At 40.8% G+C, this 17,900-nt stretch overlaps 1 long non-coding RNA gene across 1 annotated transcript in view; it reads left to right on the top strand.

Moving 5' to 3' along the window:
* LOC113484487 overlaps positions 1 to 17,900 on the top strand; it is a 151,377-nt gene that overhangs the window by 106,482 nt on the left and 26,995 nt on the right. Inside the window, exon 3 of the long non-coding RNA XR_003399239.1 lies at positions 7,955 to 8,064. This is a non-coding gene — a long non-coding RNA (uncharacterized LOC113484487). The remainder of the gene's footprint in view (positions 1 to 7,954; positions 8,065 to 17,900) is intronic.

Raw genomic sequence — 17,900 nt, forward strand, 5'->3', positions numbered from 1 at the left:
CCCCCCCCCCCCCCCCCTTTTTGGTATAGAAAACAAAAAGCCTGACTTTTATTTTAGCTAATTTAAGGAGAGAAAGAAGGACTAATGGAAACAAGACTCTTTTTTTAAAAATTATTTATCAGAAGCCCACTTCAATGTTCTTGCCTAGGCTGATGGCCTCAGCTCTAGCAGAGACAGGACCAGACCGCTGGTACTTAGGCATCAGCCATTAGATGCTGATGTTCTAGGCTTCACTGAGGACTTAATTAATTGACAATATCAGATGTGTGAGAGGTGCCAGAATGTCACAGAAAGCTTCTGTTTGCAGAAGTCACAAATTATTTGGCTTTTATCTGGGGACATCTTACTGGATGCCTTGAACTTTAAGAAGCAGATCTCTGTACAGTGCCTCAGGTCTGGCTTTTTTCAGCATCCTGATGAGTCTTTTCCAGATCAGGTCATGGGACTCATTAGATGTGCATGTTTGACATAGATCCTTTTCTTCCTCCCCATTTTTAAAAGAACACCAGGAAATTGTACAGTTACTAAGCCTGAGTTAATATTTTTTATATTATGGTGATGTGGTGCCAGAACTCCTGCTTTTCTGTTGGGCACTATAACTGCTGTAACTGCTAGTCAAAATCCATCTCTGTAAGGAGGAAAAGTATGCATGCAAATGGAAGGTTTAATATTTGGCATATGAGAAGGTCTTTGTTTTTCTTCTCCTTTGCAACCGCTGCGACTAAGTTGCATTCAGCATTGGTATTTCTCCCTGTAACCGATACGCACCCAGGTAAGCAGATCCATCAACTTAACAAAGGCAACTCAAGAGAGTAAGGGATTGTAAAATCAAATTGTCCAGCCTTGTGCAAGGTTTTCAGCAGTTCCAGTTGGAAATTGGCAGCTCCTGGAGCTACACTTGGCAGTTTCCTGCAGGAGAAGCTTGGTGTGGGGCACCAGAATCACAGGAGGAAAATATAACTTCCACACAGGAATGGCTAGCTCAGCACCTCCTTTTTTGCCCAGCCAGTCATATTTTCCAGGAGATCATTTATACCCTGGAAAGGGAGAACACTGGAGGAGTGTGCTTGAGGTGAGTCTTGCAGACCTCTCACCAATGTGAAATGCATTTGAACTTTGTACTCTTGGAAACTATGGAACTGTAGGCTCTATGGGGAGCCATGGCTCACACCACACACACCCAGCAGTGGCAGCCTGCAGAATTTGGCTTTTCTACCTTTTCACCTCAGCTCAAAAGCCAGCCTGTTCTTGGCTTATTACACAAGACTGTGAGCTGTCTTCCTGCAGAAGTTTCCCTTTCAAAAGTAAAGAGGATAGGTTAAAGCTTCAATTTAATTGTAAATACTCTTAAGAGGTAGATTAAATGTCTGTACCTGTCCCTTAGAGCAGTTAGATTCACATATAGCCTTCCAAATGAAGTGATGAGGGCAGGGCACAACAGCCGACTGCCGTCATGATGGAACTAGGCTGGCTTGTAGAAGGGGTATACAGTGATGCAGCTGCCTGCGGCCGTAGAGGACTGAATGCTTTCTCCCCTAGAAATAGATTATCCCAACCAGTCCATGTTCCTGTTTCAGACCAGCTCTCCCTCAGCATTTAACAAGTAGAACAGACCATCAGAACAGACATAGTTCCAACCTGTTCAGATGTTATTCTGCTTCTGCCTACAGGTTATTGTATGTTCAGCTGGAAACCTGAGCATTTTGAACTCCTGAACCACCATCTGCTCAATCTATACAGTCTGTTTATCAAAGGGTTTAAGTGCACTGTAAGGTCCAAACCATTTTATGGAGCCCTGCCAGCTGAAATGAAATATTAGTTGCTGTATATTTTGAAAAACTGTCACTTTGTAGGCCAAAAGAGCTTGGAGATCCCAGCTGGTAATCAAAGAGCAGTGTCACATTTTTCATGGTTAGGGGCTCCGTTGCTCTCCAGATTCTTTAGAAACTGAACTGATGAATTAGCCAATCAAATTTAGATCTGAATTAAATCCAAAATGCCATCACTGAAGACCTGTATCACCAACAATAACAACCACTGCAAAAAGTCAAGCCTTGTGAAAAGAAACACACAAATCATCTCTGCAGGATGTTTAGCTTCACGTTTAGTAAATCCCTCCTTAGAAGACAAAAGCTAAACACAGGTGTGATCCTGCAAGCACTTCTTTCCTAGGTAGAGATGTCCTAATCTGTCACCTTTATGACTGGAAGGGGTTTGCTATTGATTTCTGTGGGTTAAATGCTAGGGCTCCTCTCATTTCCCCCCAGTCCACAGGGCAGATCACTGTGGGTAAGACAGAAAGCAGGCTTTAGGAGGCTTCAGGCCTTGGTCTCATAGTGCAGTTAGTGACATTTAAGTCTGATTCTGCACCTTATTCAGTGCTCTGGCTAATCCAGTTAAGGTTACGCTCTGAGATGTTGCATGCTACTGGAATGGATTGTTGAACCTTAAACCTGACCTAGCGTCAAGTGAGAAACATACTCTTTTAGACCTTTTATTGCTCTGGATCTTGTGCTGGCAGGGTGGCAGCAGTGGTTTTCACCAGCTCTGGACTCACGGGAGCCATGTACAGGCTCTCTGAGGATGGGTCAGGTGTGCATGATTCGAGAGCGCCAACAAGGCAGCGGTGATCACCGTGTAGCTGAAGTGTCTTTGGAAGGTGCCTTCCCCGGCATCTTCCCAGTTTGGCAGGCCACGTGTCCTGAAGTAGGCGTGTGATGGTGGGTCCTCGGAGGTGAGAATTGGAGTAAAGGAGGAAAACTGTAGCGCTCTCTCCTTTTCCTGTATGCTGCTTCTTGCAGTGAACTTCTGAGCTAGCCCGAAGCGTGTGATGTCTACTGCTGTGCTTAGCCCTGCTGACCGGAATGTAACTCCTGGGACTTGGCAGGACCTCTGGAAGATCAGGCCCTGGGGTTTGGAAAGAGGGGGAAGGGGGAAGCAGGATTACTCCTGAGACAAGCTCTGAGCACGCAGCTGTCCTAGCTGAGACACTTGCCAGCCTTCTAAAATAAACCCACTCAAGCCACTCTTTTCTGATCAAAGCATGAAGTGGCTTAAGCTGGATAAAGCCTGTGTTGGTGACAGACTTCACTGGTATGGCCAGCTAGTGTGTTTCCTTCATTTAGCAATGGCTTTTAAGGATTTTGATTGAATTCTTCGGGTCTTAAACATAAGTAGAAAATTCTTACAGTTAATCATACATTTTTCTTTTAATTATGGAGTTTGGCAGCTTTAAAATAGAATGCCATCTCTGCAGTGTTCCCTGTAAAATGTTCTACTAAAATGTATTGTTCTATCTTGCATTCCCTTTTTCCTGCAGCCTGGTTTAACACAGGGTAGCTAAAGAGACTACAACAGAGAGCAGTTTGCTCATTACTTTTCAAGGAGAAATTGTTTCAAGTGAATGTATAACCTCGAGAGCCCTGGAACACATCTGATTTCCCCTCACCTCTGCTGTGACTTGTCCCATGACATGGGACTATCGATAATATATGTATCTTCTTACTGTACTGCTCAGTACATTCTCCTGTAGGTAGATCTGGTTAGAAAGCACTTGAAGTTTCCTTACACATCTCCACTTCCCCAAGGGATCAATGTCTTGATGGATCACATTCAAACACATTCAACATCTCACCGAGGGTGTGTGAAAGGACAACAGAATCACTTTCACTCTATCCATATCCATTTCCTACTGCACTCCCTGTTTTACAACTATTGGCATGCCTGGAGGGAACAGCGCTTCTCAAGGTCACAGGAGGTGGAAAATAGTCGCTGTTAAGGTACAGAAACTTTTGAATCAGGATAGCAAAGGCACGACCGTTTTCTAACTCCAAGGAGGACTGAGTGGGATTTGGTGGTGGTGGCAGCGTGTCTGTGTTACAGTGGGGTTGGGGTAGGTTGGGGATATTTTAGCCTTTGCAAATAAGGTTAATTGCTTATTTTTAAAAAGGTGATAGTAATCTTTGTGTTTTCGGGGTAAGAATAATTTTCCAAGTTTCTTGACTTTGCATTACAGGAGTGAAGGAGAATAACATTCCAGTGTTACCACATTTTACCCTCACTGTACAGTGGGATCTGTACCTCTGCCTTCTACAGGTGTGGTGTGGTTTCATGCACTGTACACTTACTGTTTCAACTAAGTAGCATTGTTTCATTGGTATTAAAAGGAGATTCTGACAGACCATAGCTGGGACTGTCCAGTAGTTAACAGTCACTTGTAAGATGAGTTTTTACTATGACTCTTGTGGGATTGGGAATTAAACTTGAAGCTTCCACATCCAAGATGAGAGCCCCAGCCTGTCGGTTTCAGAGAAAGAAAGGAAGAAACACATCACTTCCTTGCAGCCTTGAGATGGAACGTCAAGTCCCCATGAACCTATCCTAGAAGAATCTCTCCCAAGTCAAAATGAGGTATTTTGGATCTGCCAAAAGGAATGTTTGTCAGTGTTAATGCAATTCACTTCAATTATGTGCATTTGACAGTGAATACAGACTAGGCAAGTGCATGCAGCATCCCACGAGGCATCCAATTACTGCTGGAACATTCTACCACAGATTTTTCTAAATTTTTTTTTTTTTTTAATAGAAAACATGATTTATGGAATTTTCTGAGAGGAAATTTCATTATTGTCACAAAAATATTCATCCTTCATTGGGGAAAGCAAATGAAGTATTTTGTTTCTACTTGAACATCTTGAGTTTGTGGTTTTTAGAACTAAAATTATGTTTTGGGTCCCGTTGACATATAATCTGTTTCAACCCTGACTGCCAGGGTGTCTTATGGGACTTGTAGTTTTCTGGTGCTGCATGTACCAGAGCACCAAACTTCATCACCTTAAGCCACCTTAATATTCCACAATCTTTAGCTGAACTAGTGCTTGTATCACAGGAACCCGCTGTCAGCTGAATAAGGGGGATCTTTAACTCAAATCTAGTGTCCATATGCCAGAAAGGCCATAATAAGCAGGGAACAGCTGATTTTGCTCTGCAAAGACCCGCAGATTTCATAGCCTTGTAAAGGCAGGAACCAGATGTATATTTTAATGAAATGTAATGAATTCAGTATAGGCCTGCCAGCAAGGGAGGGAAACAGAGATGATAGGAACTGAAGTGAGGTATTTGTTCATTTCTTCGCAGAATTTATTGGGTCAAAACCAAGAAATATTTAAGCTGAGCTTGCTGTGGGGCATAATCTCTCTTGATTTTTCTGGAAAATTTAAATGGCCTCAATGGATATTTTTTTTTCTCCTACTCTTTTTTGTCCTTGAAGTGCTGTGAAATGTGTGTGGTGCTCGTATGTGATGGGTAAATCTTTCTTCCCTGAGAAAGGTGGTTCAGATAATGTATAGCATTGTGCATTCATAAAGTGCCAGTCCTAGAGCATCTCAGATGATTCCTTAATTTTAGAAATTTGCCAGATGGGGATGTTTATTTTACTTATTTTACAAACTGGAAAATGAAGAGACCGAATAAACTATATGTAATCACACAACTGGATCAGAAAGATACTCTGGATTTCCCAATAGGTTTATTTTTCATGTGTTATGTTAGCATTAGCTCAAATGTATTTTATAGCAGTGATAGCATTCCCATTAGTGCATGACTTGGATGGTGGTAGGTTCCATACAGATTAATAAAGAAGTGGTGTTTCTGCAATAGCCTGTAAAGATCACTGCATACTGTATGTGAGGAGAACTGCTTAAAATCAGCCTGCCTCTTCTTGTGTGGAAGGTGACACTTCAACATGTGTGGCTTTGCCCAACTTACACTTTTTTTTTTTTTTTTTTTTTCACTTTGCAAGTGATATTTAGTAAATATTTGTCAATTTGCCAATGGTTGTGCCTCCTGCAGCCTTGAACAAAGCTTGTTACTGTTAGTGAATATATCTGCCTTTCTTGGAGTTTTTTCATTTAATTTTTAGGATTCTGTATATTTTTAACATACTAAAAATAAATTCTTCTTATTGCCATTAATTCTGTTGACCCTTATATCCTTTTACCTCACTTATCAGTTTTCTACAATGCTTAGTTTTTCAGTTTTATTTGTCATTTTCAATTGTCTTCCTCCTTCCACCCCTATTAGTTATCTATTTTATATATACATACTTAGCATTTATAAATAGCTGCTTTTCCTTCTTCCTCCATTTTACCACTGGCTCCTTCTTTCCTAATTGTGTCCTTGTGAGCTAATTAGTAATGCTTGCAGTATCAGGCACAACTTTCTTTTTACATTCTTTCTACTACTGTAAGTGGCAAGGTTGGTTTAGCCAATAACTTCACAAAAGCAGCCAGATTCTGGGCAAGTGAAAGGCCAGGACAGAAAGAAATCTAAAAATGTCCTTTACATTTGACTCTACTCTTATTCCGTCCGAATGCCCTAGGATGGTGACTGACAAATTTCCACTTGTCCTTAGGATGACAGAGGTAGATATAAATAAACCACGACATGTGACCTAGCAAGGAGTGTAAGGGGTTGAAATCCCATCCCAAATAATCAATCCCACTGCAATTTCCTAAGTAAGATTGGAGAAGGGATAAGAGTCAGCTGTACTGAGCAGCAGTGATTAGCCTCATTTACCCCGAATTGCCTGGGAATGGTGAGGTTGTGTAATTGTCTAAGTGACCAGCTGAGCAGAAGCGTTGGAGGGAGAGGATGGAATGAAGGTCTGGGTTTGTTTCTAGGTTGACCATGAACTGTGCAATGCTAGAGTTTCCTGTTCAAATTGCTGCTATTCACTGCCTGTTCAGTGCAGAAATTTTCTGAATGGAAGGGGCAGCTCCTTGCTCAGCAATTTACTTTTTTTTTTTTTCAAAAATGTTTTCTGCCATATTCTTCCACTAGCCATTAGTTTTTATTCTTAAATGGAGACCTGTGGGTTTCTGTGTTGAGTTCTTGCAAGCATAATTAAAAGCACTCTTAGGTTAGACTGAGACTTAAGAGAAGGAGGGTAAACCCAGCCTCATCTCTAGGATGCTGCTTGCTCACCTTGTGGAAAAGTAACGTATGCTTTGGCTTGAGAAATAGACTCATATTAGGGGACCTGGCAGCAGAGTAGCAGGTGTGTTGCTCACTATAAATGGGTTCCCCTGTCAGTGTTATGTGGGGATGTGTGCCTACTGCTGATCAGTACTTTGCCTGGCTGGAGCTGATTCTATCAGGCTTTGCTTTTCTGAGCACTTAAAATCAATATAAATTAATAAAAAGAAACCCAACAGCCCATAAACAACATTAGCTATGGAGCTGCTAAAATTCAAGCAGTCAAACTATATTTAATCCACTTTTTCACATTAATGCTGTGCAAGGGTGCATATTTAAAATGCTACTATTAGATTAGTAACAGATGTTGCTCAATGGAAATCAGAAATGATTCTTACAGAGAGTTATTTTGGAGGAGGCTTCTTTGGGGCCATCGGAAGAAGTCAGCTGGGCCCTATGAGTGCACCAGCCCTCAGTGCCGTGACTCTGAACTGTGTGCGTGGCCAGGCCTGACTCCTGCAACCAAGAGTCCTCTTTGGTGAGACACAGCCGGGCTGGCTGAGCCCTGCAGGTGCTCAGACCAGCGCTGTGCTGGCACCTGGCTGTTGGGGCCACTTTTCAATTTGTCAGAAAATGGACTGAAGTTCATTATTGCTCTGAGATCCATTTGTTCCCAACTCAGCCCCTGTCTGGCTTCAAGATAGCATCTTTGTAGTTCTCAGAAGTTCACCGAGATGTCCATGCTTCTGGTAAAATAACAGCGTTTAATATTAAATGATATATCCATGTTCTTTGGGAAGCATATCTTCTCATAGGGCTTATTTCAGTACAGTCCTTACTTCCAGTGTTACAATTTCTTCCTTGCTTTGTGTGCCAGACTTGTCTGCTCTGACAAAATTGTCCAGTTTTAATTATTTTATGAGTTCTGGTGTAATTTAGCACAGTGCTGAAGTAGTTCCTTTCTGCTTCATTTCTGTAGAGACACGGAGTGATCCCTTCTCCAGTCCTAAGACTCAGCCTGGTCACTTAAGTTCCAGGGAGCTTCTGAAAGCACAAGTCTCTCTACACCTCAGTTGCAGCACCCAAAAAGTGAGTAAAAACATGTGTTTCCTTTGTGCCACACAAAACAAGTGCTACATTTTGGTTTAGACACAGAGTGGAGCATCTGCCCTGCAGCCTCAGTGTCACAGGGCTGGAGATGGCAAGGAAAGGGGGAAGGAAGGATATGGCTATACTTCATACACCTCTGTGGAGAGCTTCCATGAGCATTAAACTTTGATGCAGGATACTCACAACCTTGCTACCCTGACCTACTTCAACTCTGGTGTCTCAAAGGAACCCAAAACCAGTATCTCGACTGGTTAGGACCTACCTGCACAGAAGAGATGTGTAGAGAACAGGGAGAAGCTGAGAACACCTACTAGGACAGCAGGTTTGAGGTTGGCTTTTGGTTGAAGCAGAGACAAGGCTTTCTCCTCGGTAGCCTACGTTTCAGGAAAACATCCTTCCTTCTGCTTCCAGTAGATAGGCATATGCACATTTGGACCTCTCTTCTTTCTCTTATACATGTGTGGGTGGGTTATATACATATATATAGACCTATATACCATAGCCACCCACCTCTCTTCCTATTATAATGTTTTTTAAACATTTGTGATTATACAGCATCTTGTCAAGAATTAGGAAGTTCATAATTATTTATAAAGTTAATGCTTATAATGAAACGGTTGCACTTTGATGTCTGTATATGTTTTCTAAGCTAGGATGACCTATATTGTAGAGGTATTATGTATACTAGGTGATGCAGGGATTGGCTTGGGAATTACCCATGTTTAATGAACACTAAAATTAGAATTTGACTGAAATCCACATAAATGGCTCGACAGCAAGTTCGACTGCCCCTGGGGAGCTGTGGGCAGCTCAAATTTACCCACAGGCATTTTTGAAAATGTTTTTTTTGAATCAGCATACTGTGCTTTTTGGAGCAGAGAGTGCAGCTTGCACTTTAAACTCCCTTCCCTTCACCTTGTCCCCCATTTTGGTGTTGAAAAGTCTTCCATGGAGAATAGAGCATGAGGTATGTTGCAGGTACAATATGTGCTACACTGATACTTTATTGCAGTTCTTGCCATGGGAAGTTGTCTTCTTTCCCTACTCACTGGCCTTGTTGCTTGGACTCTTGCTATTTTGATTTCCAAATATTTGGTGTCCTCTGTAGGTATTTGTACTTCGGATACTGCAAAACCTGGTCTGACTGGTTTGTATCTTGCTGTCCACCATACTGCAACACTGAAAGCATGCAACCACAGTGAATCCTAGCTTTCAGAGATGAAGGCTTGTTTTGTTTTCATGGTAGAGGCTTGTTCTCTGACTCTGGGGAAAGATAAATCTACCTGCTGTGCCTTTCTTTTACCATAGGAAAGGAGTTCAATTATCCTATAGGAAGTCTGTTTATATCGTGACTACTAGTTTCCAGTTGCCGAAGGAAAAAAGATTCCTGAAAGAATAATATCAGTACTTCACACTTTGCACAGGCCTGGGAAAAAAGGTGAGTCTTACTTGCCTTGCATCACCCTAAATGTGGAGTCAAGAAACATGTTATTTCTGTTCAGGAAGGATGAGCAGATGCAGGTAGTCCTTTACTCCTTTTGCTTTGTGCCAGCAGCCAACTGAGGGCGCCAGGCTGTGCCGTGGCCATGACTTCGGGGTGTCTGGGCCGTACGTGACAGGACAACAGACCCCTTGGTTTTTGCTGCAGAGCTAGGCAGAAGTGGTTAGAGCTTATGGCCTGTTTAATTCACAGCCCAGTTGTGCAAGTGGAAAAATACTGCAATTATATTTGTTGCCCACAGTCAGTGTGAGAATTCTTCATAAGATTCAAGGAGAAAATTGCTAATTTAAGAACCCAGCCTTCTTCCAGAGAAAATCTTCAGGAAAATGCATATCCCAAAACACAAGGGGAATACATCATTTTGTTGGTGGATTCATCTGTAGGACTTAGGTTTGTCTTAAGAGACATATATCTCTTTTTAAGATGTACCTTTAAGGAAGCTCTAGGTAAAATGGCTAAGTCTGGTTTTGAGCTGTTTTATTGGGGTTTGTGACATGACATGGCTGCAAAGAAGTCAGTTCACCAGTTCTTTCTTAACTGGCATACTCTGGATTTGTTTTTGTGCAGCTTTATGCTCCTAAGCCTAAACTTTGGCCAAGCCTTTTAAAACTGGTCTACATTGTTGCTTTTCTCTTTCTCTCTTTTCTCCTTCCCTCTTTTCCACTTTTCTTTCTCTTCCCCTCCCTTTCTTCCTCCCTTTCTCCTTTTCTCTCCCCCTTTCTCCTTTTTCTCTCTTTCTCTCCCCAATTTTTGTCTTGCCTCATAGCTGTAGGTTGTTGGCTGGAAACAGACAAGTCCTTTTATTTCTTTTGACTGCTTCTGCAAAGCTTGACGGGGAATTTACATAATCAATGAGGTAACCCTGTCACCCCAAACATGGAGTCTTTAAAGAGAATAGTTTTATGCAAATTAGATATTGATGGTGTAATGATTAATTGGCCCCAAGCCTTTGTTAATATGCAATTGTTGTAGTGTAACATGCATTTGTAATTATTTTGGTTTGGTTGTTCAAACAAGTGGTGGGCACTTAATTGCTTGCAGCAATTGAAGAGACAGGATATCAGAGAGAAAAACAAAGGGCTGGTTAACTAGTTATCTGATATAATGTTAGATTTCCTTTGTGTATATTGTGTTACAACGGTCAGATTCTTGGGTGATAAAAATCAGTGCAACTCTCTTGGAGGATATAGAACTATTCTGACTTCCCGCAGCTGAGGATGTGATTTGAAACGTTCTCAAAGTAAAATTTCAGTGTAGTATTTGATGGTCATCTGGGAGTTAGCATGGTGAGCTGTGTTGTTTATTGTTGTTGGTTATTATTGAAACGAAACCACTTTGGTTCCAAAGGTTGCAATGAGTTGGAAGTATGCCTTGCTGAGAAGCTGCTTGGAAGACTGATTCAAGCAAACAAATAAGTATCTGAGCTACCTTACATTCTCCAAGGTGCTTATCTGCTCTGTGAGGCTTTCCAGCTAGTTTGATACCTGTTTTCCATTCCTTTTGCCTCTAGATCTGCATTTAGCAGACAGGGAAAAAAGCCTGTGTATTTGAAGGTGAAGAATACTACATCTCTGTAAATGTACTTAAGCTATTGACTGTGTTAGTCTTCTGTAGCATATGAATTTATTACATTTGTGCTTAAAGAGCACTTCAAAGTTGTGAAGTTTGTCTCCTAGGACAAAGATAATTGGAGGGGATAGCAGAGGGATCCGTCTAGGAACAGTGGATGAAAAGGAAGCAGCTGAGTATTAATAAGATAATCTAAAAATGAACTCTGTTAATAATTATATATATAAATATGAACTCTGTATATAATTATGTGTTTATAATTGCATTATATAGTTACTGTATCTCCGTAGCAATAGGGCATGAGGATAGAAGCTAAAATACAGAATTGAGAAAGGAATGGGAGTGAGTAGAAAGTAACAGCCTTTTTGACAGTCAGCAAGATGTTATTTGACTTAACAACAGAAAACAGAATAACTTAGAAAAGATACAATTTTTTTTTATCCTTTATTCCAGCAAATGAGACACTGGGAGTGGGAGGACTGTGTACGTACTCTGGGTAGTTCTTGGCTTAGCATTGATATGCTGTTAGGAAGCTGAGGGTTCAGTCTTTTGGGTTGCTCATTCCTGCTTTGGTCTGTTGTCTTCCTGAAGCTCTATCCCAAATTCCTGCAATATACAGCTTATTCTTGGTCACTCAGGTGGTACAAAATCCAAGGAGAACCTGCAGCCCAATTACATCTCATTTAATAGGGCATAGTATGATATGTATGCATTGCCCTGAAGTTGGTGCTGGAGTGTAAAATATAATGTAGTTTTAAAATAAGTTTTTTGCATGGTAAAAATGAATATACAGTTTTCCCCATATGGATGTTATAGAGTTGCGAATGAGATCGATTTTTTTAGTGAATTGTAGTATTGCTAGGAGAAGGAAATGTAGAACTTCACTTTCAATTGCTTATGAATTCTCTTACATTACTTTTGTTTGAAACTACTTATGATCGTGGGGATTAATTATACAGATCCACTCTGTTTTGGTTAACGTCCTTTGACCTAACAGTCAAGTATAGAATGTGTCCTGTCTTCTTTTGTATAATATCTGCTCTGCTTCTCAAATATGAAAATACCATTTAAACTCATAACAAATTTGATCTATAAATGTAGACCTAAGAGGCAAGACAAATGAATGCTCAGATCATCTATATAAAGAATTTAAGCAGATGTCTCTGATCTTTTCATTCACTGAGAGACATTGGTGGCAAATGGTTTTAATTAGAAACTGAATGTGCTAAAAAGCTGCTCAGAACTGATAAAGCTCAATCATTATTCTGTGCAGCAACGTCTTCTTTACCACTCATTTGAACCTCAGGGAAGTAGGCAGTTTGGATACATCAGCTACAAATGCTAAAAAAACTTTTAATTCCTCTCAACAGAGGAGAAGTTAAGTATGTAAGGAAGAAATGATGCCTTGAGTTGCTAGGAAGGTTGAGTCAAAGGTAAAGAAGGCCAGGCTAGATTTTGACCTCCAGATCCTGGACTGGTCATATTTTCACTGTAAGAGAAAATAGTACCAAGTGGCCCAAAGTAATTACAGATCTTAAGAGGGAACTTCGCAGGCTCCTCTTGAATTCATCACTGATCATGAACACCATGGGCTGTCAGCTAATTTCTCAGCCAGCGGGCAGCTTGTTCAGTAAATCCTTTGTAATCTTTTTCTATACAGCTAGTGATAAGAAACAAAAACCCCTCACCTTATCTAGTAGTTAATATCTAGTAGTTGAGAGGCAGCTCAGCTAACAACCAGAGGAAGTATGCAACACTGGCCAGTATTACAGAAATCAATATCTGTTTTAAAAAAAAAGGAAATAATTAAAAACAGTCCCAAAGCTAGCAAGAATCCCAGCATCTCCCAGCTCAGACATGATATTAGAAAGTAAAGAAACATTGGAAATGTCAGAAAAAAACCCAATCTGATGCAAGTTGGGTCAGGGGACAGGAATGTCCAGGAAGAAATAAAGTCACAAATTGGCACACAAGTGATTGTATTTACCAGTTTAAATGAGATCTGGTAATAAAAAAATGTACATCTTGATAACCTAAAAACCAAATGATGCCTCTTCAGCAAAAAGAAAATTCTATCCTTACATGCAAAGGTGAAAGCAGGAGGTCCAGCAGCAGAATAGTTAATTCCAGACTTCTACAGCAGCAAGTGTCTCAGGAAATGACTAAATATTGAGTGAACAAATGCTAAGGGAGGTTTCCATGCCAAAAGCAGACTTTCAGGTTGCATTTCATTGCATTATGTGTCTTGTGTGCCACTTGGTGCCAAGAAGCTGTAGCTGGGTCATCCCCAGACTCCAAGCAAGGAATCTCCTTGTCTCAGGAGACATCCCTGTGTGGAAAATTGTCCTGGGGAGCAGACACAGCTGTTGTCACAACTCCGGTTATTTCTGAGGCTAAGGCCTATTAAGAACACCAAATATTAATGCAGCATTTTTAGGCTAAATCCAATGCATATGCATAAATTACATCCTAGGAAGGATATAATGAACACGTCTATCTCAGGCCGTAATCTGTAAAGAATCCCCAGTCCTATCTTAGAGAGAGTACTGTGCATCTGAAAAAATGTTATTGGAGGGAATAAAGTCTCTCAGTTTACACTGGCCCAGAAAACCTAATCCACAGTCTTTATATAATCTAACATTGCACATATATTTAAATTATAATATATAATTTAAAACAGTATATTATTTATCCCTAAGAATGTTTGTAGGATAAATAAAAAATTTGCATGATAAAGCAGATGAGCAATTCAGAGATGTTCTGGTCTCTTGGGTAAATTTGAATCTAAGCAGGTATTGTTATGCATTTTACAGAAATGTACATTGAAAGAACTTTCTTTAAGTATTATACCAATACCCCAGAACAGTTATAAAAATTTAAGCTTCATAAACTGATTAACTTGTGTTTTCTTAATACTGTTGTAGTTTATGGAAGCTGAAATGTTTTATTATTATTATTCTTTGAAATCATGTTCTCTTCAACTTCTCCACCAAACTTCACAGAGATGCTTATGAGTAAATTACAGAATAAACCCCAAGAGAAATGTTTCTCAGTGGAAGCATGGACACAGTATTTACTATGGCAATAAGATACACTCAACTCCAATGCCACACTTCTAATCAAAATGACAGCACCTCACCTACCTGGAACGTAAGGCATGAGGATGCCAACTCTATCATCAATCTTTGGTTATATTTCATCAGAACAGGTCTATTGTCTGTGGTTAAGATAGTCTAGGGAACTACAATAATTACTAAAACAAACCCATATATATTGCTTTCTGCTAAAAGGGTAGTGACAGGTTTTCATGTAAAATCAATCTCAAGATTAAACAAAAAATCATTATAATAAAAGAAGAAAGATAATTTATAGAACTGATTATGTGAAGGTGGCACAGAAAAATTACCTGTTCTGTTCACACTCTTAACTAGCTCTATAGGAAATATGTGCAATGTGTGGTCAAATTGTTTAAAATGCCAGACTGTCATCTCCCTGAGGCAGACTGGTTGTGTCTTTGTTTTTGTCACTGTAGCTATTAAAAAACTTAGATAGCCTGGAGAGCTAATGAAGATGAGAGTATTGTGAAGTTCACTCTGGCAAAGACCCACAATGGTAATGAAAGGAGCGAAACTGGGAGTGGGAAGTAAATTCCAACTGCAATTTGTTTTTTCCTTTGTTTTCAAACTCACAAACCCGAACTTGCATAGCTGCTTTCGTCACATCCCGCTGACCAGTAAATGCTGCAGTATGGAGTCAGGAATGCTGTGACTGCTGAGGACTTTGTGGCTGCCTTAAAGAGCAAGATCCTGCTGGTCTGTGCAGAGTATTGCAAAGCAGTGGTAGCAGGCATGACCTCTGAAATGCTGGGACTCGAGTGTGCTGCTTGGGGCAGCAGGCAATGTTTGGAGCCCTTTCAGTTAGTTCATTGTCATTTTCCTGGCAGGTAGAAATACAAAATGACTGATTTTGTTCATTTTTCCAAGGAGAAATGGGAGGAACAGCAGTTCAGGCAATGGATATAGCAGTATCAGCATATGTAGAGTAGATTATTTTAGCTTTTTCCATCAGAGACATTCTCCTCAGGGCTGCCTTTCAGAAACACAACAGTGTGCAAAGCCTGCATTCTGCACTAAGATTTGCTGTATCCCCACACATTCTCATACAACAGAGAAACCCGTGACCCTGTTAGAAAGTTACCTGCTGGGCTGTATCCAAAGGTGACATCTGTGGTATCGCAAATTATATGTTGGTAGGAGTGTCTAAGGGACTCTAAATTGATGGAAGTTGAAGCAGCTATAAACAGCGACCTGTTTTGATATAAACTTCTACCCTCTTATTAGCTGCTTTCTGCACTTCCTCACTACCAGTGTCCCACCGCATAACACGGGGAGATTGAGAGTCCTTCTGGTTTAAGCTGTCTCTGAAGCTGGTAATTTGCCTGGCCATACACCTCACCTTTGGTGGCATCCCTGGGAACTGGTGTCAGTCCATGGCCTTCGCCGCTCCCAAAGGGCCTGAGGGGGTTTTGCTTTGGCAGGAAGCTCTCAGGGCAGGAGTCCCCACTTGTTAGACTGCAGCACAGACTCCGCTGGTAATACAGAAGGTGGACACATCATTGCAGAGCCTGTCTGTAATAATTTGCTCTTGCTGGGGAGGAAAAATGTAACTGCATCCATTATGGTGAACACAGAGTAGGAGACGAAGCATTTAGTTTCTGATGGATGACTGTGTAGATGTTATAAATGTTAGAATGGTTGCAGCAATAATGATTCTGTGTTGTCCAAGAGGTTGCATTAATTTAATGAGATTTGTACTGGAGTCTGAGATGACCTACCTCTACACAATGTCTTAAGCAGCCAACATGCACTGGAGGTGTACAAGAGAGAGGAGGTGGGGGGGTGGTGTCTGTCTTTTTTTACTTCATAGACAATAAATTCTAGATCAAAGCAAAAACAAGCAATGATATGTGTAATTTTTTAACAGAAACTCTATAAATATTCAGTGCTGCTGTTTGGCAACATTAAGAAATCACTGAAAAATGCAGTCATTGCTAAATGTGTTCATTTGAGAGGTTTGCTGTTACAAATGTGAATCTTCAAAGGCCGTGAAACTTAACAATAGCTTTTCAGTATTAGACAGAGAGTTAATTATAACATCTATCACACAAGCAAGGTAACTAAAACAAATCCGTATGCCTCTTTAGTTTCCGGCTTGTTGAGTGAATGCTGTCAAAAGGAATTTGCCTCAGTGCATGTGCTTGGTGATGTTATCAAAGTGTCTGTCAGGGAGAGCACTTTAGTACTGTTCAGAGGCCTGAGCGAGCGCACTGGGATTGGCAGAGACAGTGACAGAGGTGACTACGGTAGGTCCTGACAGTTTGAATACAGAATTATATAGTGCAGTGACAAAGTGTTCAGTTTATTTAGACTGGGGAACACGATGTGTAGGAGACAAAGGAGAAGCAAAGAAAAGGTTAAGTTACCGAAATTTTAATTGAGCTCTGAGTGACTGTTTTTGAATAATTGGTTGTGTCAAAACATAATGATTACTGGCTTGGGAAGCTGCAGCCTTTCACCCTTAGGTCACTGGCTCAGATCTGGACTTTGCTGGTTGTAATGACTGATGTTCAATACTGGCTAATGTGAAATGAATTGCTGATCTCTGCTCAGCTTCTACTGGATAAGCATCTGCATCACCAACAGCGTGTGCCGGGAGTCTCGGCAAAGGCAGCATCCAGAAGTAATCTCCTCCTTTTTATGTAAGTTTCCTGCTGAGAACTGGTTGTCTAGTATGTGAGACCTTGCACTACTGCTGCAGTAGCTTTATTAATGCAGTTGAAAGATGGGAACTTTGTTTTTCAGTGTTTTCTGCCTGGCAACTTTTGTGTGCATTCGGTGAAACCTTAGCAATCCTTCACTAACTATAAGGAGCCCCTCACAACACTAACAGGACTACTGGCAACCAGGGCATCAGTATTAATCACTGAGGATTGTTCTCTAGGGTCTGGGCACAGACATTTTACTCCGTATTTAAGAATATTTTTGAGTCTTCATCTTCCAGAGACAGGGAAATAAAAATAATAGCCATTGCACAGACAACATTAACGCACACTATCACTCCCCTTGCTGTGTCATCAGCCATTTTTTCTGCCTCTGGAGCTAGTGTGAGATCCGTTGCTGAAAGTCTCTCGGAACACACCGAATATTTCTGAATACACCTGTCTCTGTATAGGTCTGGCCCAGAGCCACTCCTCCCAAAAACATGCCGTTCTGCAGGCAGTGGGAGCCTGGAATAGGGATTTACTGTAGATCAAAGCAACCCAGCAGTCACTGGGTTTTACCATCTGAAGTGTATGTTCCTTGAAACAAGCAGCAGATGAAAAGTTTATTTGTGCACCCAGAATAAATTGTAGAAATGTACCTCTAGACTGCCAGAGTATTTTCTATTAATACAAGTTGGCCTTTTAATAGTGCTAAAAGGACTAGATTTTGTTGGCACCTTTGAAAATTTTCAAATCTTCTGGACAGACAACCCAGATGAAAAAGGCTCATAAACTTTTAAGTTGATGTTGATTGTTTCCAAAGAAACCAGGTAAGCATTAGCACCTTAAAGCCATTCTTGGCTGGTATATCTAGGGAGAAATACCCTTCCCGCTGTAGTTTTGTCATTGATTTCAAAAGTGAAAGGTTTCTCCACCGACTCAGCAGGCCTGGAGAGGACTTTGAATCAGTATCAATTTCTTGAG

The sequence above is a fragment of the Athene cunicularia genome (genome assembly GCF_003259725.1).
Source record: "Athene cunicularia isolate RWA chromosome 11 unlocalized genomic scaffold, athCun1 chr11_part1, whole genome shotgun sequence".
Taxonomy (NCBI): domain Eukaryota; kingdom Metazoa; phylum Chordata; class Aves; order Strigiformes; family Strigidae; genus Athene; species Athene cunicularia.